General features: G+C 46.2%; 1 pseudogene; it reads right to left on the minus strand.

The window, feature by feature from the left end:
* Window positions 1-783: 783 nt before the first annotated feature.
* The window catches only part of LOC109749846 (probable apyrase 6), a 29,288-nt pseudogene continuing 7,026 nt past the window's right edge, over window positions 784-23,045 (minus strand).

A 23,045-nucleotide genomic window follows, 5' to 3' on the forward strand; every position in this document is an offset into this window, starting at 1 on the left:
GTCTAGGACAAAACTAGGGTGAGGTCCTCTTCTATGATGCCCCTGGTACCCCTTATATAGCACAGGCTATGAAAGGCTTCATGTTGGTGTGATGGAGCATGCAAGGATACGAGTGTTTCCTGGTCCCTTGATGTTGTACGGTGGCAAGCCTCCTCCTGAGGCTGTGGTGCTTCTCCGGTGCCTTGGGGGCCACTAGAGCAGCGATGGGAGACAACCCGTCGATAATTTGACTTGTTACTAAATTGTAGGTTGAAGAAAGTGTGGTCGATTCTGATCGACCGCATTCATATTCCGTGAATGAAAATAGTACCAATAGGTCTAGTGAAAGGAAATTTCGTCTGAAATTCCTTTGAATAAAGAAGCCGCTTATCTCAACAATAAAAAGGAATGAAGAAACCGATAGATCTTTGGCAATAATTATTAACAGGGCAATTTCTAGCTCATCGTTTTAATGCCAACAATTTGTTTACAAAATTTTGATATACAGACGTGATATAACCAATTTTCGTGCAAGATAAAAAGGATGGCCAAAATTGGTTTGCAGGTAGTAACAAACATACACATGAAAAATTGGTCTTGTTTCGGAGATGACCCAAGAGTATTCAGCGTATTTCAAAGATTTCAACAACACAAAACTTCCAACTACATTACAAGTAATAATATGGTACTCCATCCAAAAATATAAGATCATTTTTGACACTATCTTAGTATAAAAAAATGATCTTATATTTTGGGACGGAGGGAGTACTAAATAGAGCATTAAGCAACTATGCTCACAAGTACTGCAGCAAACCCAAGTCATTGATCTTACACTCGGTCCTGTTCAGCAGGGCAGCGTGTCGGAATTTCAACAACCCATGCGTGATGCACCAGTGACTGCATTAAGCAACTATGCTCACAAAAGGGTTGCTTACACTCGGTCCTGTTCAGCAGGGCAGCATGTCGGAATCATACAATGTCCACTGGTAAAAAGACAGGTCAGGAATATTTACATATGCGATCACTGCTGCTCCATCGCAGGAACAACTCCCAGCGACCAGGCGCAAGGCTCATCGGCTGACCCTTGTTATCATGTGCCGGCCTCTCTCCATGTCCTATATTGTCTTGAGGCGAGATCTTCTCGGCTTCAGGATGGAGCACACTGTAAATATGACCACGGTATTAATGAAGATAAGTGGCGCCAACCCAGGAAAGCCATACGTAGTAGTTTAGATATGAAACTGATGGATCTAAGTACTCTATCCAATTTAGTTTTTCTGCACAATGAAAGCGCCCAATGCCCAGTCAACTGGCACACCCCGAATTTGATTTGTAACATCAATGCTGAAACAGAACAAACATTGTAAATAACAAATTGTAAATACTGGGTGATAATATTAGTTAAACAGTAAAAAGGGGTGCCTACTTCTTATGATCCATGGGCACTTTTAGAGTATCATGCAGTAAGGCCACAATATACGCCGAGGAGAAGCAAAAAAGGAGCAGTTCCCCCTCATTGAAAGAACAGTGCTCCCTTTTAATGTTTGATGACCAATCCCCATGGCAAAATTGGTCTCCAGCCAGCATCAAATCAGAAAGAAAAGACTTCGAACGGAGCCCAAAGAACTGTCAAGTGATAAAATATTCAGCATTATTTCTGCAACAAAATTGAGTGTCCTGTGGGGGGGGGGGGGGGGGGGGGGGGGGGGGTGCCACGTAAGGTATATTGCTTTTAAATTCTATTAGCCTAATTACGTAATAGAAACAACACCTAAGTACACAAGGGAGGCAGAGACCAAACCTTCAAGGTATGGTAGAAATTCTCGGTTGCTAAGAATTTTCCTTCCAGGTCTGGTACAAATGCTGCTCCCAGACGACAATCATGATATATACATTCCTCTGCAAAGGGAGGAAATGTTTAGTCTCCTTTATTACAGTATGAAATAAATGGAGAACAATAAACCATGTTAGAAACTGTACTCCATGATTCAGTCGAATGTTAAAAGCATAATCGTATTTGCAAGTTTTGTATTTGGAATGTAGCAACATAAGCAAATGAATTTAGTTGAGAACTACTGTACTTAGCAACAAAAAATGTCAGTGCATCCTGCCAATCAGACCATAGCAAAAATGTCAGGAACCAGTAAAGTTTTTGCCATCCATTGGTAGAGTCACCTTTTGCCTTTTGGTATACTAGCAAATATGCCCGTGCACTGCAACGGGAGAGAAAATATTATCTGAGCCGCTATTTTCATTTCGATTCAGTTTTGATTCTGACTCGTCATATTGATGGCGTGTACCTACGGCCCCACCCAAACAGCATCTAGACGGTGCCGCTCGACATTGAGGAAGCCGCGTCTATGAATTAAGTCTATTTAAGAAAACCTATATGTGTCACCATCACGTGCAGCAGATGGAACACAAATTGATATCCTACGTATCGGTCCCAATATTAACGTTCATATAAAAAGTGTTTGTGTATTCACTACAAAAAGAAATCATGTAGTTTGTTGGTAAGTACGCGCTTGGATTAAGTTTGCGTCCTACATAGTACTATTCAGATTCTACACATTGTTTTAATCAAAATCCATATATAACTTTTTTTATAAACTTATCCTCCATTATTCATTCATAAGTAATGTAGCATCGTTTACAAGTAGGGGGATAACCTCATCAGGGGCGTTATCCATCCAAACTCTCGGAGGAGAAAACCTAGCTAACCTTGCTAGTTCATTAGCTACTCCATTACGCTCTCTATTACAATGATCATAAGTGACATGGGAAAAATCTAATGACATGTTAAATTTGAAGTTAGGATTTAAAAGATATGGTTATTTTAAAAAACATTTATTTTAGATGGACTACGGGTTGATTAAAGAAAATATCAGGGGGTTTTGTGTAAAAATGTAAAAAATGATTCGGCCTGACTTAAAGGTGGATTGTGGGTTAATTAACAGAAAAGACGAGGGTTTTTTTGTAAAATGCAAAAAGGGGTCGTCCTTGCAGCTTAAAGACGGACTGCGGGTTAATTACTGAAAAAGGCAGGGGTTTCTGCAAAATGTGTGACAGACGGGCAGAAGTACTCCTCCCTTTATTAGTAGGTAGGTATATATATAGATATAGGTTCTACATATGCAAGCTAAAGCAAAGATAAATTTTCTTCTGTATTCAATAATGTAAAGTTTATGTAGTCCATTGTCTAAAGCTTTCTCCTCAAAAACACTACACATCTTAAACTCAAGCAGCTCTTATTTACAGTGGAAATATTTGGTCAGCATAGTCACACATATCTTGTAAGTCTTATATCAAGAAAGGTAGAAGGATATAGATGAAGTATTAGAGCATCTCTAGCCCTTCCCGTAAAAAGCTTTAACTCCCCAAAAAAACAGATTTTTTATGGAGTTAAGAACATTTAACCCTTCCCTTATATAGTTCCGTAACTCCCAAAGCATTTTAAGGAGATCCCGAAAAACACCCCATGTAGATTTGAGCAGATTTGGCGTCCTACCAATCCTCTCCATCGCACTCTTTTCTCGCGGGCTGAAGATAATGTACATGCTGGCCAAGGTTGCTCAATAGAGCTTGTAGATGATTTCTCTGCTCTAGATGGTGAAGTTGGCAAAAGATTGAATGACAGGGTTGGTTGTTCCTGTAAGTATTTATTTCCTGCCAATCCAACATACTCTATATCCAATTATCCATTATGACAGTACTGTCGGAATGCCAATCTGTGAAGTAGAATTTGAGCAGCAGGCTTCAGAGTGCTCACCCTTTATATTCTGCATAGTACATGTTAAAGTTAATTCCCTGCCTAGAGCTGATAGGTTCAATCACATGCGGGTCCATATTGTAAGTCTCATTTGTGCTCGAGTAATTGAGGTTTGGGGTGGTCTCAGTTCGTGGATTAGTGACAGTGAACAGTTCTGCTAAGATCCCAGAAACAGTGAACAGTGCTCATCAATTGCATGTAGGTTTGATTCCACCTGGTTTTGTTCACGTGATTGACTTGTCTTTATTTGCTGGATCGTGGTACACTGAAAATGTTCAAAATTGATGATCTAAACACACACATTTCTTTTATTTTCACCTCCTGATTGTAGTTGATAAATGCCTCATCGAATATGCACCTTCTGGAAATCTTCTTTACATGCGAAAGATGAAATTAAGGATTTCCTATTATAGAAAATCTTGACAGTACAGACATTAAAGATAATAGAACATGTGATTTAGTAGTAATATATAGGCTTTCATAGTGATTGACTGGACGTTTAGTTTGTTAATTGCATTGACTTGTTCAATTTGTTCTGCAGAGGGTAAAGCAGTATGACAAAGTATTGTTTTAGTACAGCAAAGCAGCTTCTTATCATGCACGTATATTAGTTGTACAAATATTTCTTATATCATTGTATTTTAATCATTGCTTAACATTATTACAATTTTCTTGCCCTTTATTGTGCCATAAGTACATAACTCACCTGCCTTTGTTATCTAGCCATTCTGTGATGTTAATTTGGTGTGTAACTGAATAAACTTAGCAGGGTTACCGTAATCTTGTGACACACTATAAAGGTAATTGCTTCTATTGGGCTGTTACAGGATTGCTTATGGTAGAAATCAGCAACAACGCCCGGATTATCTGTTCAAAATGGTTCTGATTGGTGACTCTTCTGTTGGTAAATCAAATTTGCTTGCAAGATTTGCTAGCAGCCTTGATCCTTGTAATTTCAAGGAGCTAGATCATTTTATTTTGAGGGAATAGTGAGCTAGATGATTAATGGAACAGATATTTATTAATGAGTGATTTAAATAACCGAAGGAGGTTTGGTGAAGCTTTCAAAATAATTGTGATCTATCAACTCTGGTGAAAAATGAGAAGTACTCATGCATTACTTTCGGAAACCCAAAATCCTTTCACGATTTAGACTATCTCATCTACCTCATTATTCATTGGTGGCATGTCAAGAAGACTGTCTTACTTTGATCCCTGAGTTGATGAAGTTACTTGGGTAGCAGGTACGCGGAGTTATGACATTAGGCGGTTGACTGGAAAGTTAGCAGATTAAGCCACCCAGTTCATGCTTTTTTACCTTAAATTCTTCACCTTGTTCTTTTTTTTTTGTTAATACGGGCCGGTGCTCCAACACATGTATTTGTGTATTTACCATCAACCGGTGTAATTAAAAAGAGTATATTTGAGGCTCATTAGATCCGAGAACCAAATTCTTCCCTACTAATTGATCAAAAATCACTTCAGTTACGGATATTCAATTCGGTGCCTGGGCTCATCTGCACCCGGTGAACAGCAAATTCAAAAAAGAAACTAAAAAAGGCAGAAAATTCTGAATATTTTTTAGGTGGAAGATGTTCCAATGCGTGATATTCATGCCAAATTTCAGCTTCTTCGGACATCCGAGGAGCTCATGGCAAAAACGGTCAAAACAGTATGTGAACAGTAAACTTTCTTACAGCCTCAAAATTTGTCTTTTTTGCTGAGAGCTACTGAAATACCCAAACTCCATGAAATTTGCACGGACTTCACAAACATGAGCATCCAGCATCACAAAAAAATTCGGATTTTTTTTATTTTTTTACTATTTTAAATGAATTTACTGTTCACCTCGGGTGCATAGCCAAAACGCCATGTCCCTTCAATTATGACTAATATGTGTTAATTCATGCAAATTTAACTTGTATAATCTAGATGTCATGTATTACAGAAATTTCTACTCCCTCAGTTCCAAATTAATTGACGCAACTTTAGTACAAAGTTGTACTAAAGCTGCATTAATTAATTTGAATCAGAGGGAGTATCATTTTATTGGACAACTGGATGGGCACAGCAACGCGCGCCATCATGGTCTAGTGACCTCAACGTCTTGCAGAGATCTCTATTTGCAAGGTTAGCTGTCGAGGAAGCTCCTCCATGCAACTATGAAATCAATGGCCACCAGTACGATATGGGCTACTACATTGCAAGTGCGATATCGGCTACTACCTTGCAGATGGCTGTCAGCACCATGGACGTGGATCGGATGACAGAGACGCCAGACTAGTAGGAGGGAATTTGGTAGGAGGTTCAGACATTTAAACGAGTGTGGGCCATGGGCTATGTAAAGACTTAGAGTGGTAGGACGTGGGCCGGCGTAGCTAGGAGAGAGTGAGTGGGTATATAACCCCAGCGACCCTGAACGGCTAGTTCAGCGAATGTGATAGTGACTGAATATTCTGAACCCAGTCTCCTTCCCTCCCAAGTTATCATTCCCAGTCTCTTGTTTCAAAAAAAAATATCATTCCCAGTCTCAAATTCCCCTCTATCCAGTATTGTGATCTCTAGATCAAGCTAGGGTTATCACAATGGCATCTAGCGCTCATGGGCCACATTTGTGAAAACAATTCCACACCCAGAAGGCAACAACAGATCTCACTTTGCATTGTGTCAAGAAGCCGCGAGAAAGAATGTTGAGAGAGCATTTGGAGGTTGCGAACTCGCTTTGCAAATGTCCGTGGACCTGTTGTGTATTGAGACAAAAAGACATTGTAGAAGATCATGACAACATGTGTGATCTTGCATGACATGATCATAAAGGATAAGAGAGGTCAAGTGGCGAACTATTGGCTTTGACTACAACGGAGCACCTATAACGGTTCATCATCAGGCAAACAGAATCCTGATATTCCTTTGTGCATTGAAAAATCGAGAACTGTGCAAGCCTCCCAAAAGCCTCAAATTATCGGGAGTTAAGAGAAGGGTTAGAGATGCCTTAAGAGTGATACCTACCTTGTCCTTTCTGCAATAATGTTCTCACCACAGATCTACACTCAGAGAAGTTACCAACCGCATGAGCAAAAGGTTTGTAGTCAGCCTTGGACTCGAGAACACTAGCAGGAACTTTAACTGGTCCCGCCATGGGCGAAAATCCCCTTGGGGTGCAAGGATCTCTGTATGTAGCTTCATGAATTAAATGTGTGGACACTGCAAAATCAAATAAAGTTTAAGTACAAAAAAGAATTGGATTGGAATTAGCTTTCCAGGTTATCCAGCCTAATATCATTAACGTCATTAAAGTCCCAAGTCCCATGCACATGGCCAGGGAGATGAACAAAGGAAATAAAAAGAAGCATGATCATACGAAAAGAGTCATGTGTATCATCTAAATCTCGGAAATGGAATGCAGTATAAATCATATAGATCATTAGATGTGTGCTCATGGAACCTCATTAGCAACTACAAATGGATTTAACCAACATACTTGATTTAAGGGCAGGTGTGCTCAGCAAATCATGGAGTGATTCATATGCTACATTCTGGAAATAGAATAAGATATAACAGTTAGCACTTCAAGAATTGCAGCAAATAGGCATTTAACATTTAGTACATAACAAAGAAGATTGTAATTAGGTGCCAGCTTGTAGTTTACTTATTGGAAATCTCTACTGCTATAAAGCGAGAGTTTCGTCTCCCATCCCACCCCTCCAACCATCCCCCTACGTAGAAAAATAGCAAAAAAAATAGAGAGGGGAAAACCAGCACACGCACAACCCCATTGATCCTAAGGAATCCAACCCATGCACGACCCCACAAGCGAGCTCATCCAGCCACACCGCTGATACTCCTCCCCCATCCCCATGCCGCTGCTGCAGCGCCATGTGTCACCATCAGTGCCACCAATTTGTTGGTTGTTAGCCGCGCGAGCTTCAGCGCATCAGTGTAGTGCAGAGTGGTTTCCCCTGCAACTCAGATCTTAGCAGTTGTCATTCCTGCTGTAGTTCCTTCCATGGCAACCGCCGATCATGGGGCTTGTGGTCGTTCTCTCCAACATACTTATCATGGGGCTCGTGGTCGTTCTCTCCATCATGACAAAAAGTATGACCCTTCCTCTCTGGCTGGTGAATTTTCAACATCTCCTTCTAACGCAAACCGGATGACAGGCTATCCTTGGCAAAGCAGTTGCCACGCCGACTCACTACTCTGTCTCTAGCGAGCTCCCGTGTGCCGCGGCAACTCCAGCGACCCCTCTGGCGGCAGTGGCAACTGTCACGATCTTCTCGCAGATCAGTCTCAGTCCTGCTTTTCCTCCCACCCCTCCTTGTCTGGCCCTCCTTTGAAGGTTGATCCGTTGAAATTAGGACACGCAGTGAATGCTCTTCAGTGGATGCCTGTTTTTGTTCCGCAACTGCTGCGTGATCTTCAGGTTTGCCGATTGTCACCTCCACAATATATATGGGGGTTTGCACAGTTACATAGGTCCCAGAGAACTGGATCTTTCATCTTTCATATAATTTTGTTTCCATGCAAACTGAAACAGAAATGTCAATTATTGGGAGAAATCAAACGGTACTCCCTCCGTAAACTAATATGAGAGCGTTTAGATCACTAAAATAGTGATCTAAACGCTCTCATATTAGTTTACGGAGGGAGTACTACATTAGCACAATAGGACTGTTCACCTTACATGAATGTACTTGCTCTAAGATTTCAGAAATAGAACGTCAAAGAGAAAGTATCAAAGCTCCATAGAGTCAAGGACATTATTACAGATGGTAGGCCACTACAGAAATGTCTATAATAGTTACTTTTTGAAGACATGCCTACAATAGTTACATATGGTTGACGGTTGAATATCAAGCTTGATATGTGCTTTTTTTTGAACGGTCACCGGGGGGGAGAGCTTCCCCACCTGAATATATTACCACTCAAAGGGTTCAGGGGAATACAGGCAAGTTATTGTTACAAGTTCAGCTGGAGGGAATTGCAGAGGAGAGAAAAATTAGCCACTGTCTAGCCGAAGCCCTGTCCTCATTTTTTTTGAACCGGAAAACCCAGAGAGAGAAGTCTGCTACAATATTTCTTAGCGTTAATCTGTGAGAGTGGTCCTCGTTCCTGAACACGAGAGCATTTCTTGAGTCCCAGAGCTTCCAAGTTATGGTGAGGGCCACCGATGGCCAGATGTTGGGGTTGAGGCCCTGAATCGGTGGGTGTTGGTGAAGAGCAGTGAGAGATGTCGGAGCAGACAGGCCCATGCTGGACCAAACTTGTGTAGCATAGGAGCAGGTGGAGATGAGGTGAAGAGCATCCTCATATGGGTCTTGACATCGAGGGCACACTGCGGATTGAGCCACATTTTTGTGAAACATGTTGGCCTTCGTATTTAGCCGATCGCGGAGGAGAAGCCAAGCGAAAATCTTGACTTTGATCGGAACCTTAGAGGCCCAAACAAAATCATGGTGGGGATCGAAGGAGTCATCAGCAACAATGGAAGAGTAAGCGTGCTTGGCAGAGAAAGCAAGCCCATGCGTGAGGGACCGCTCGTCTGGACGGTCGACCTGCTGGAAATCCTGCAACAACAACAACAACAGACAGTCCAACTCTCGAGCAGCAGCATTAGTAAGACGGTTCCGCAGGTTCGATAATAAGCTGGTTTGCCAAACTGTAGCCACTAGAACCTTGTCATCTATGGAGTGGGAGTATAGGTGGGGGAAAGCTTTTTGTAGAGGTGAGTCAAGAAGCCATTTATCTAGCCAAAAGAAAGTGGAGAGGCCGTTGTAGGTAATCACGAAGGAGTGCTCAATTAGGAGAGGCAGGTTTTTGTTTATAATCTTCCAAAGGAAAGAAGGCCTAGGGGTTTTTGTTGCAATCCCAAGTGGGTATTGTTGATGATACCACTGGGTCCAGGGGATGTTTGGGTGTTGCAAAATTTTGAAGGAAAATTTCATAAGTAGGCAGCGGTTCTGAATTTCAAGATTTTTAATGCCTAGACCACCCAGTTCTTTAGGCCTGCAAACGTTTTTCCACGCGACCAGACACTTTGCACCCGTGCAAGTTTCTTCGTTGGACCAGAAAAAAGCTCTCCGGATGGCATCTAGCTTAACTAGGATAGACTTCGGTAGGCGAAAAACGGACATGAAGTAAATAGTTAAGGAATCGAGGACAGCAGTGAGCAAGGTTAGTCTTGCTCCACGAGAGAGTAGACGCGCAACCCATCCGAAAAGGAGTTTTCGAAAGCTATCTAGTATAGGGTCGAAAGCTGAGAGTGGTAGTTTGAGAGGGGAGGGAGGGAGGCCCAGGTAGATTAACGGGAAGGAGAGATTGCATCCAATAGTTGCAGCGATGTTGTTTTGGGTGAGGTCATCTGTGGCAATGGTGAGAAGCGAGGTTTTTTGGAAGTTGATGACTAGGCCAGTTGCTAGGGCGAAATCATGCAGAGTGTTTTTGAGAATAGTGGTTGCTGCGACGCTGGCAGCAGCAATAATAAGTGTGTCATCGGCGTACTGTAGGGTTACGGGTGGTTCATTCGAACGGAGGGGGTGGCATAGTTCGTTTTGCCTGAAAGCCTGTGCGATCAGTCTTTGAAGGACATCTGCGACGATGATGAATAAATACGGCGAAAAGGGATCACCTTGTCAAAGGCCAGCTCTACATTGGATCCAGGATCCCGGAGTGCCGTTGAGGAGAATAGCCGTTTTGCCAGTGTGGAGAATGTTTTGGACCCATGCACAGAAGATAGGAGGGAAACCTCTCGCTTGTAGGATCGATGTTAGAGAGGACCAAGAAATGGAGTCAAAAGCTTTTCTGAAGTCCAGCTTGATGACCATGGTGGGGGCCTTCCTTGTGTGGCAAGCGCTGAGAATATCAGCAGCGTAAATAAAATTTTCTGCAATGTTGCGGCCATGAAGAAATCCTGTTTGGTCGTAGTGAATGAGTAGAGGGATGAGTGGTTTGACCCTGTTTGTAAGAACTTTGGCCACCGCTTTTGGGGTACAGTTTTGCAAAGATTGGTCTAAATGCATCGGGGGAGGTTGGGGCTATTGTTTTTGGAATGAGGACCATGTATGCTCGGTTAAATCGATCGAGGGAAGCTGTTTGATCATGGAAAGCAGCAAAGAACGTGAGGATGGAGTGTTTGATTTCGTGCCAATATTTTCTAAAGAAAATAGGGCCAAATCCGTCTGGTCCAGGGCTAGCGTTTGTGTTCATGGAGAGAAAGGCTTGATGAATTTCCTCCTGGGAGAACGGATTAGCAAGATCACGTAGCTGGGGAAGAGTTGCCAGATATAGCTGTAGTAAGTTGAAGTTCCAGGTTGCATTTTTTGTGGTACCGATGAGTTTTTGGAAGTAATTTTTTAGGATTGCTGCTTTGTGTTCGTGCAGGAAGATTTCAGAGTCATTGTGGATGAGCAACGGGATTTTATTTGAGCGAGATCGTTGTGTGGCAGAGGCGTGGAAGAACTTGGTGTTTTCATCGCCGTCGACGGCCCCTCTGATCTTACCCCTCTGTTTCCAGAAGGAAATTTTCTGTTTAATAGCAGCTTGTAACAGATTTGAAATTGTGAGCCTAAGCTTTAGTTCCAGAAGGGAGAGGGGGGCAAGTTCCTCGTTAAGGTCAAGGGCCAGAATTGCAAGTTTGCAATTTGCCTCCCGTTGGTAGATGGGCCTAAGAGTTTTGGCCCAAGATTTGAGGGCTGACCGTGTTTTTTTCAGATTTTGAGCCAGAGAAGTCGCGGGGTCCAGTACCGGCCCATTGTGGTTTTGATCAATGGGCAGCCAAGTGGTTTGCACTATGGTTTTGCAGGCCTGGAGGGAGGTCCAGTAACGTTCAAAGCGAAAAAGGCGGGAGGAGGGAATAGATGTGGACACAGTAACCAGTAGTGGAACGTGATCGGAGGCGAAACGAGTGAGAGAGGTCAGGTGGGTGTTGGGAAAGAGCGCATCCCAGGCGAGGTTAATAAGAACCCTACCTAGCCTTACAAGCGTAGGGGATGGCCTCTTGTTTGACCACGTGAATTGGCGATCAAGAAGAGGGAGCTCAATGAGAGCAAGTTGATCAATGGTATCATTGAAGGCATCTGCTTCAGATCGGCGAAAGTTATTATTGTTCTTTTCATTGGGGAAGTGAATCAGATTGAAGTCACCGATGAGGAGCCAGGGGGATTGTGGTGGTGGTTCAGTTTGTTTAAGCTCATCCAGGAAATCTCTTTTGAGATCCCTTTGCGAAGGAGCGTAGACGTTGGTGATATAGACGGCGTGTTGCGAGGCAAGGCAAGAGAGGGTGAGGGTGGAGCTAAAACGCCTATGGTCACAACTGAGAAGTGTGAAACAGCGTGAGTTAGTGGCAGAGAGAATGCCACCCGCAGAACCGATAGCGTCTAGATGGTTGTTTGAGTCTAGGAAGCGTGGTAGGATCGAGCGTATTTTAATGGTGTCTGGTTTGAGAAGTTTAGTTTCTTGAAAAAGAGCGATCGATGGGCGTAGTTGATTAATCTCAGAGAACACATTAGCACATTTATCATTGTCACCAAGACCTCGAACGTTCCAAGACACGATAGAGTAGGATTCATTTTTCATAATGGAAACTTTAGCAAGCACCATACATAGGATAAGCAACCCAGCAAGCGAGCATCCAGGTACAGGAGGTAGCGGGACAAGTTGACAGAACCACGCGTGAGCACTAACATAGCTAACTCTAACCTAACATAGCAACTACGGTAGGGTGCGACGCACCGGATACATGCCCAACAAGGGTGGCCAGCAGAGTGGCACTGGCATACGGGAGATGTAATCATGGCGAGCCCAAAACATCGGAGCCCGAAGCGATATCAGCCGCCACCTCCGGCGGAGCACCGCATGCAGTAGCAATGGCCGCGAGATCCTCTGGCGAGGCAGGACCGCGGGCCGAGTCGTCGATGAGTCCATCCATATCGCAGAGACGAGCGTGGACAAGGGCGTCCGAGAGATCCTTGGAAGCAGTTGAGAGGTCGAGTTTTTTCGCCTTGGAGCGCATGGCCTTGGCAGTCATGGAGGAGTAGTTTGGGGGCTCGATTTCGGCCAATCGAGCGTTGCGTCTGGCCTTAACACCAGAGTCAGCGGCCATCTTGGCGCGCCTGCTGATGCGCCTGGCCAGACACTCATGCGTGGGTTCAGGAGGCAGATCGGGAGCCGGATCGGCTACGACGACAGGCAGAGGTGGCTCATGGAGCACCGGAGGAGAGTGGGGAGGGGACAGTGGTGGTGGTAAGGGAGCTGGAGAGGGTGGAGCTGGTAATGCGAGCATAGGACGGGGAGCAGTCGATCGGACAAGCTTGCGAGCGGGAGTGGGAGTGCATGCGGGAGGAGACCATGGGGCATGCACCAGCATGGCCACAGGCATGCCATCGGCCATGACAGCAAGGATAGGGATGCCGTCCAGAGGGAGCGTAGTTGCAGGTGTTGGTGGAGGGCCCGAGGGAGATTCGGGTGTGCATGCGAAAGGAGACATGGCTGCAGCGATGGATCGGATCTGGTGCGTGGTGGCTGGGGACAGGCGCGGGTTGGATATCTGGGAGGAAAGGGAAGAGTTGTCCTCGTCATCGGAGGAGAAAGGGGAGGCGCCCGAGCCATGGCGGAAGAGAGCACGGCTCTCAAGCTTGACGACAACTACATCGTTGTCAGGAAGGCGCACCATGAGACAAGGGGGAAGGACGAAGTCGCGGGCCACCATGACAAGAGCACGGACACTGGAGTGGTCACCCTGGAAGCAGTGCTGATCTGCTGACACGAAGTCTCCCAGGTGTGAGAAGAAGTAATCTGCCCCCTCAGGGTGCCAGAGCTCATCGGGATAGTCAAAGGCTTCGATCTCGGCCATGTGAATGAAGATGGCCAGGGATCTGTTGTCTGCGTGCTCTGGACGCTCGAAGAAGAGGGTGTTGCCCTCGTGGTGGATAGGGCCATGGCCCGTGACGGCGAAACGCTCTTCAGCGTTTGCAAAGGAGAGACACACAGCGCCACGGCCAGAGGAGGTGAGCCCGAACGTAGGGTTGTTGCGGTGGAGAGCGATAGCCTGGCGGATGAAGCGGAAGGGGTTGAGCATGGGGGTGGCGAGGTGCACGTAGGATAGGTTATCGACCTGGCGGACGAGGCAGCTTGGCGGGACTAGTGGGATGTGGGGCGCCGGAGGAGAACGGCTAGCAGCAGACGGAGCTGTGGTAGGTGGGGAGGTGAAGCAGCACAAAGTTTGTGGAGGAGCAACTCCACCTTGCTGCTACAATGTGTACAGCACAAGTGTTGAAGGAACAGCTTCAACGTGCTGCGCTAGATATCGCTCTAGAGGCGAATGTAGGTTGATAGGGCAGCAAGAGTTCAATCCAGAACTCCTAGGGCACAAGACCTACTCCAAGATCTTAGATAAGAACAACAAGTTCTATTATAGGTAGGGGTACATAGTCTGCCTCCAAAGTAGAGGCGACGACCTCTATTTATAGGGCTTTGGGAAGCCTTCACATACTTCTACTTATAGCTGGAATACTCTAGAAAACATTATGTAAGTTTCACCATTCTACTCATAGCTACTCACAACTAGAAGACTCTAGAAAACAGTAGGTAGGATAGAAAAGAAAAGGAAAGAAATACTACACTAGAGTGGAAGCATCTAGAAGTAGCCAAACAGATCTGGCATGTGTTTTCTTTCTTCTCATCTAGTGTTCCTCATCAATCTCCCCTGGTTGTTTGGAACTCGCCCTCGAGTTATCTTCATAGAGCGCTTCTTCTGGATGGTAGAGAGTCAAGTCCGCAACATTGAAAGTGTTGGAGATACCCATGTCACTTGGAAGATCTATCACATAAGCATTATCATTTATCTTCCTCGTGATAGAGAAGGGCCCATACCTTCGCTGCCTAAGTTTCCCTTTAACACCTAAAGGCAGCCTCTCTTTTCGGAGGTAGACCATCACCTTATCACCGACTTGGAATGATTTTGGCCTCTTTTTGCAATCAGCAATTTGTTTATATTTCTGATTTTGTGCTTCCAAAGCGCCGCGAATCTCTTCAAATAACTCGGTGTAATTATCAGCAAAGGACAATGCTGATTTTGAGTTTCCCCTTGATGGCAGCTTCACCAGGTCCACCACATGTGTTGAAACTTTAGTGTAGACAATGGAAAAAGGGCTCCTTCCTGTGGATCTATGCTTGGAGTTATTGTAGGAGAACTCTGCAAGAGATAAAGCCAAATCCCATTGCCCCTTTCTTTCTCCACAAATGCAACAGATCAGATTACCCAAAAACTTGTTCACCACTTCCGTTTGTCCATCTGTTTGTGGATGAGCAGTGCTAGAAAATTTCAATTCAGTGTTGAATTGCTTCCACAAAGTGAGCCAAAATGCAGCAAGAAACTTGCTATCACAGTCTGAGACAATGGACCTTGGAACTCCATGAAGTCTGACCACTTCTCGAAAGAATAGGTTTGCCACATGATGAGCATCCGTTGTCTTGCGGCATGGGATGAAATGAGCCATCTTAGAGAATCTATCCACGACCACAAATACAACATCACTTCCTCGTCTTGTTCTTGGCAAGCCCAAAACGAAGTCCATAGAAATGTCCTCCCATGGAGCAACAGGAACAGGCAAAGGCATGTATAACCCTGTGTTCTGGACTTGGCCTTTGCAGGTCTGACATACGGGGCACTGTTGAACGAACTTTCCAGCATCTCTCTTTAGTTGTGGCCAAAAGTAGCGAGCTTCCAGGTTAGCGATAGTCTTGTCCCGTCCAACATGGCCACTAAGATCACTTGAATGGAGCTCTCTAACCAGCTTGTCACGTAGAGAACTTCTTGGAATGCACAAACGATCATTTTTGAAGAGATATCCATCTTGCATCAAATAGTCATCACCTAATGGTTGGCCCCTTGCGTGCTTTACCCAAACATGGCCAAAGTCTTCGTCACCCTCATACAACTCCTTTATTTGACCCATGCCCAGAAGTTCAGCTTCAAAAGAAGTCAAGAGGCATGCACGATGACTCAAAGCATCGGCCACTCTGTTAGTTATTCCAGATTTATGCACGATGAGATAGTTAAACCTCTCAAGATATGCTGCCCATCTTGCTAGCATGCGGTCAACATGCTTTTGATTTCTAAAATGCTTCAAGGATTGATGGTCGCTATAAACAATGAACTCTTTAGGTAGCAAATAGACTTCCCAAGTTTTCAACGCTCTGAAAACGGCGTATAATTCTTGCTGATAGGTACTCCATTTCTGTCTAGCTTCACTTAACTTCTCACTAAAGAAAGCAATGGGCTTCCTTTCTTGAGATAGGACAGCTCCAATGCCTACTCCACTTGCATCACACTCCAACTCAAAAGTCTTGTTGAAATCAGGTAGTACCAAGACAGGAGCTTGTGATAGCTTTTGTTTAATCTCATTGAAGCTAGCTTCAGCTGCTTCTGCCCATTGGAACTTTCCTTTCTTCAAACACTCGGTAATTGGTGCCATGATAGTGCTGAAATTCTTAACAAATCGCCTATAGAAAGTTGCAAGGCCATGAAAGCTTCTTACCTCAGAAATGGTCTTAGGAGTTGGCCATTCTCGAATTGCTTCAACCTTAGAATCATCAACACGAATGCCGTCACATGTTATGACGAATCCTAGGAAAAGAAGTTGTGTTTGCAGGAAAACACATTTCTTCAAGTTGACGTAGAGCTCATTTTCCCTTAGTACTTCTAGCACCTTCCGAATGTGATCAAAGTGTTCATCCTCATCCTTGCTATAGATCAAGATGTCATCGAAATAGACCACAACAAAGTGGGGTAAGAAGGGTCTAAGGACTTGATTCATTAAGTGCATAAAGGTACTTGGTGCATTTGAGAGTCCAAATGGCATGACTAGCCATTCAAACAACCCTTCCTTTGTCTTGAAGGCGGTCTTCCATTCATCCCCGGGTCTTATACGGATTTGATGATATCCACTTCTTAAATCTAGCTTTGTGAACACTCTTGCTCCACTAAGCTGATCCAACATATCATCCAGACGGGGAATAGGGAACCTATACCTTACGGTGATCTTGTTAACGGCTCTACTGTCCGTACACATGCGCCAAGATCCATCTTTCTTTGGCGCGAGTAGGGCTGGTACAGCACATGGGCTAATACTTTCTCGAATGTGCCCCTTTTGCAACAATTCCTCCACTTTCTCCTTCAATATATCATGCTCCTTTGGGCTCATTCGATAGTGTGGAAGATTAGGAAGACTTGCTTCCGGAATTAAGTCAATTCTATGTTGAATTCCTCTCATCGGTGGTAAGCCATGTGGCTCCCCAAGTGTGTTCTGAAATTCTGCCAATAAACCACGTACCTTTCCTGGAATTTCAACAGTCAGGTGCTCTTCTCCCTTTACAACAAGTGCAGCACACAAATCTGCCTCCTTCAAGTCTTCCATAAACTCATGAGTGGTATGGGAGATAGTTAACATAGTTTTCCCCTCCTCCTTAGAGGTATTACCTTCGGGTTTGTTTGGTAAGATAATGATCCTTCTCTTGTTCCAAATGAAAGAGTAAGAATTTTCCTTGCCCTTGTGTGTAGTATCCACATCAAATTGCCAAGGCCTCCCAAGAAGAACATGGCTGGCATCCATGTCAACCACATCACACAACACATTTGAGCGATAATGCTTACCCAAAGAAAGTGGCAGGTTGCATTGTTTGGTGATCCTCATACTCACTCCTTTCTTGATCCATCCAATAGTGTAGGGATTTGGATGATCATGGGTTTCAAGCTTTAAATGGTCCACCAACTTCTGGGAGATAAGATTCTCGCAGCTGCAACTATCAATCACTAGTTTGCATACCTTGCCATTCACCGTGCATTTGCTCTCAAATATTTTCTTCCGTTGTGTGTCATCGAGTTGTGGTGTGGAACATAGGACACGCTGGATCACACATACCACCTCTTCACCTTCTTCTTGACAAACCTCTTGTCCGTCTACATCTTCAGATTCGTATTCTTCCTCATCGCTTTCACCATCATGGATAGTCGTGTTAACAAATTTCCTTAGTGGGCAGCCGCTGGATATGTGTCCCTCTTTACCACATTTATAGCACTTTGGGCCTTCATTTGCCTTACCCTTGCCTCTAGTTTGCTTCGGGATGGGCTGTTTTGTCTTTGGTGGAGTGGTCTTTTCTTCCACTCTATTAGGTTGGCTCCTAGATGAGCCTTCGGTATGAGGATATGGAGGATATGGAGCCTTAGTTGTCTTTCTCATCCTCACAAACCTCTCGGCCTTTAAGGCTAGAGCTTGTGCTTGATCAACGGACCAGATTTGTTGCATCATCAATCGATCTTGAATAGCATCATTGAGACCATTGATGTACCTTGCAACTTGTTGCTCTTCAGTTTCAGCAAGGTTGCACCTCACTTGTAGCCTTAGAAACTCCTCCGTGTAATCTGAAACAGTCCTATTTCCTTGAGCACAATTTTGAAATTGGATAAATAGGATCTGGTCATAATCAGCGGGCAAAAATCTCCCTTTCAAGAGGCCTTTCATTTGTCGCCAAGTTCTAACACGAGGTTCTCCTCTGAGCCTGCGCTCCTCTTGAACGCGATGCCACCATGCACCGGCTCCTCCTTTCAGTTTGTATGCGACCAAAGGAACTCTACGATCTTCCGAAACCTCCATGACCTCAAAGGAAGTCTCCACTTCATATAACCAATCCAGGCACCCTTCAATGTCAACATTTCCATTAAAACTTGGGATCTCAGCTTTCACCTTGTATGTATCTCTTGCATATGTAGGGTTGGGTGCTCTCCGATATGCGTAGAGATTTGGCTCTTCAAGGGCATCATCATATTCTTCACCTTCAGAAGCCTCAACATAAATTGGCCTTCTTGAAGCACGTTGAACAACATGTTGTCGTGGCGGTCTTGCTCCAAGATTACCTCTCCTTCTTCCTTGATGAACATCTTCCTCTTCTTTAGATGAATCTCCTTCATTGGTAGCAGGGGGGACACCCTTTCTTATCATCTCAACCAGCTGGTCAAATCTCCTATTAAGATCTTCACGCAGCTCTTTGATTTGTTGTTCAGCAGCATCCATCCTCTTCTCCAATTGCTCCATTGCTTGCAAGAACTAGTATGGGTCAACGAGGCTCTGATACCACCTGAAGCAGCACAAAGTTTGTGGAGGACCAACTCCACCTTGCTGCTACAATGTGTACAGCACAAGTGTTGAAGGAACAGCTTCAACGTGCTGCGCTAGATATCGCTCTAGAGGCGAATGTAGGTTGATAGGGCAACAAGAGTTCAATCCAGAACTCCTAGGGCACAAGATCTACTCCAAGATCTTAGATAAGAACAACAAGTTCTATTATAGGTAGGGGTACATAGTCTGCCTCCAAAGTAGAGGCGACGACCTCTATTTATAGGGCTTTGGGAAGCCTTCACATACTTCTACTTATAGCTGGAATACTCTAGAAAACATTATGTAAGTTTCACCATTCTACTCATAGCTACTCACAACTAGAAGACTCTAGAAAACAGTAGGTAGGATAGAAAAGAAAAGGAAAGAAATACTACACTAGAGTGGAAGCATCTAGAAGTAGCCAAACAGATCTGGCATGTGTTTTCTTTCTTCTCATCTAGTGTTCCTCATCAGGAGGGGGGAGGTGGCGGGGTGAAGGACGGCGCCGGAAGAGAGGCGTTGGAGGCTCGAGGACCAAAGATGAGAGGGAGGTGGAAAGGAGGGAGGTCGTTGGTGAGGACGCAGTGGGAGCCGAATCAGATGGGAGCGCCGTCCGAGAGCCTGGATCCGGCCGACGAGCCGGAGGCGGTGTGGGTGCCCGTCGTGTGCGCCATTGAGCTGCATGGCGGACGCACAAACGCAGGGTTAATACGCGGAGAGGGGGGCGTAGGGGGAAGAAAGGAAGGAAACGGTCGGCTTTGCACCTGAAACTCCGGTGACCGGAGCACCAGCAGCGAGAGCAGCGGATGGGATCACGGCAGTCGGAGATGGTGTGGTCACTGGCGAGACACCGGAAGCATCTTGGTTTTTGCTTTCGGCTATATCTGTGGTGGATGTGTTTGGGCCTGGCCGCCCGGGGAGGGGCTGATTTATAGGCCGGAGAGGCCAGAGGATGGGGGGGGGGGGTCGATTGCAGCGGCCGGAGCTGGGGAGCTGAGCAAAACCTCCCGGTAGGAGCGTGGGGCCTGCAGCGGCTTGGAGAGCGAAGAGCACGCAGGGGTGGCAGGAGTGGCAGGAGCGTGGCACTGGTCCATGGCGGTCTCGGGACGAAGCTGAGGGGACGGGGCGGTGTGTAGGCTGACGGAGGTAGGGGAGGCAGGAGGTGGAGTAGACGTGATGATGGGCGCATGCGTGTGCATGCAAGCGTTGGTTGGTGCGAGCGGTGAGGGCGAGCAGGTGAGGGAGGATGGGTCCCGCAAATCAGCGACAGTGGGGTATGCTTTTGGGTCAGCGCAGGCGGTGGCAAGATCAAGCAGCCCCGGGAGCCGACCGGGGGGCGGCTGCGGCGACGGCGCGGGTCCAAGCAGTCAGTGGTGGATAGAGGGCGTGGGGGCGGATGGTCTAGCGTTTTAGGGTTTAAAGAACTGGGTAGGCTGGGAGGGGAGGGGGAGGGGACGGCGCAGTCCGCACCCAGTTTTTGTTTTCTTTCGTTGGAAAGGTTTCGGGGAGACGTGACGGGAGAGGCCAAGCTGGCCGAGAGGTCCACGTGTCCCAGGCCATCGAGTGGATTTTGGTCAACCGGGGACGATACAGTAGAATCCTCGCCTAGAACAGTGAGATGAATCCCCAGGTTCAGAGGAGATAGATTTTGTGTGTTTATTCTAGTTGACGGGTGCGGTCCAAGCAAGGACGTGGAGTGGGTAGGCCGGACGTTGTGGGACGGGTCAAATGAGTCCGGTTCGAACACAGTTGGCAATGGTACTGATCGCACTGTTTGTGATGCATGGTCAAAAGAGTCAAAGAGCAGGATTTTGAAATTTGAAAACTCTAGTGGCGCGCAACGGAGAACCTCTCTTCTGACCAAGACCGAGAACACATGCACTAAGAACAGGTTCGGAGCAAGCGTGGTTCCGTGGAAGACACATTTAAAGGAGAACTGGTGGTCTAAGGCATTATTAATCAGTGTTTCATTAGCGCAAACCGAGCCAGAGTGGAAGACAACCCATATAGGGGTGGTTGGTTTATGTGTGAGGCGTGTAGTGGGCGTGGTGACAAGGCAGTGGTACTTAGAAAAGATCAGCTTATTAAACAAGATCCCAGGACGGAACGGTCGTACCTTTGCATGTGAACGCGAGAGGCTGAGTGTTGGGGAGGTCACAGGAGCCTCAAGAGGCGGACGACCGTTGGCGGTTGCGGGCCCACATGCATGGAGGCCATGCACGGAGGAGAGGCTGGTGACGGAGCGGCAGCAGGTTGAGGTGGCACACCCGCAAGCAGGAGCGGCGAGGCCACCGGAGATGGGGGCGGGGCCGGCATCGCAAGCGGCGCGACCGTGACCGTGGCGAACATGCGAGGAGCAGCGATCGGCGAGCAGGCGGCCATGAGTGACGCAACGTGGTAAGACGATACCGACGCTGTGAACGCGGCGTGGGATAGGCGCGTGATGGAAATGCTTCGCGGAGATCCACCAAAACGGAATGAGAGTAACACGGCGACGAGCGGTTCGTCAACCATGAAGTTAGCTTTGTGGACGAAGAAAATTATCCTAGTGGGCGAGGAGGAGTCTTGTGGCGAAGAGAAGACCTTGGTGGAGAACAGATCGAAGATGTTGCGAGAGAAATCGATGCCGAGCGAGGGGACGAACCCGAGTTGAGAGCGCAGGAAGGCATCCGCATGGCCAAAGCGGTCGCCGATGTCCAAGGTTGTTTGGATGTTGGTGGGTGGGTCATGAGTTTGTTGGGGCGGAGGAAAAGGCAGAAACTGGATCGAGTGGGTGGTGGCGACGAGCACGGGCTCGGCGAGGAGAGCGCGAACGATGCGCACGTCGGAGACAGAGATTCGGAAGAGGTCGTCTTGGAGGCGAGTCACCTGGAAGGCAGGAGCGTTGCCACCCAGACAGGCTTGCATGAGGACGGCAACGAGCTCCTCATCGAGGTCGAGTGAGGAGTGGCGAACTTGCACGGAGAGGAAGCATGGTGGCTCGTGGTGGCGCGGGTTGATGTGCTTGGAGAGGCAGCGCCAGACCTGCGCTTGGAAGTCGTCACCCATAGCGTCCCCAACTCCAAGAGCCATGCGCAAGGCTCGGGAGGTGGGGGAGACATGCCATGGAATGGGATCGTGGAAGGAGGCCGGGGCAACTGGTGCGGGCGATGGTGCTGGAGAGTGGACGGCGGCCGCGGTGGCCGGAGGTGTGGGCTGGGTGGAGCTGGGAGCGGCCGAGGGGCCGCAGGGGAGGAGAGGAGGAGGAGACATCTCCCGCCAGGCCCACCACTGAATTAACCGATATGTGCTTGATATTCAACAAGAACAACAACAAAGCCTTTAGTCTCAAACAAGATGGGGTAGGCTAGAGGTGAAACCCGTAAGATCTCGCGACCAACTCATGGTTCTGGCACATGGATAACAAGCTTCCACACACACCTGTCCATGGCTAGTTCGTTGGTGATACTCCAGTCCTTCAGATCTCTCTTTACAGACTCCTCCCATGTCAAGTTCGGTCTACCCCGACCTCTCTTGATATTCAAGACAAAATATTTTACTCAAAGTTCAACTCAGAAGAATAAATCCGGTTATCATTGAACCATTAAGACGGTAAACGTTAGGAAATCAAAATAGTACAGTATTTATAATGCATATGCACTAGATAATAAAAATCTAATAGCACTTGATGCGCATATAAAGATGAAAATGAATCCTATTCCCCTAGGTAGATTTTGGTAATTAATGTCAACATATCTCAAGGGACTAGTGATTATCAAGTCTATTTCAGATTAGGTCCTAAGAGATGCAACAAGGGAAATGAATAACGACCCCCAAATTCTTCGACGACAAGTGTTGGCCAATCTAAGGACTTAGCTTTTACACTTTTGTGATCCAAGATCACATTGAGTCAATAGGTATGCGATATTATCAAAAGGGGATCAAGGTTGCTAGGGCGAGTTTCTTTCTCCATGTGCTTAAAGAGTAAACTCCCAAAGCCCTTAAAAAGTCCCACTATCTCTCTGCATTTGCACTACCCGGAGCCTCCGAACTATTCTTGTTCGGATCCTCCAAACCACTTCCAGAGATATCCGTTGCAAACCCTAGTCCTTTGGAACTCCTGGACAATTCAACCTCCGAAGCACTTGCACATTTTTCTTGTACCG

This window comes from Aegilops tauschii, chromosome 7, assembly GCF_002575655.3.
Source record: "Aegilops tauschii subsp. strangulata cultivar AL8/78 chromosome 7, Aet v6.0, whole genome shotgun sequence".
In the NCBI taxonomy this organism is placed as follows: Eukaryota; Viridiplantae; Streptophyta; class Magnoliopsida; order Poales; family Poaceae; genus Aegilops; species Aegilops tauschii.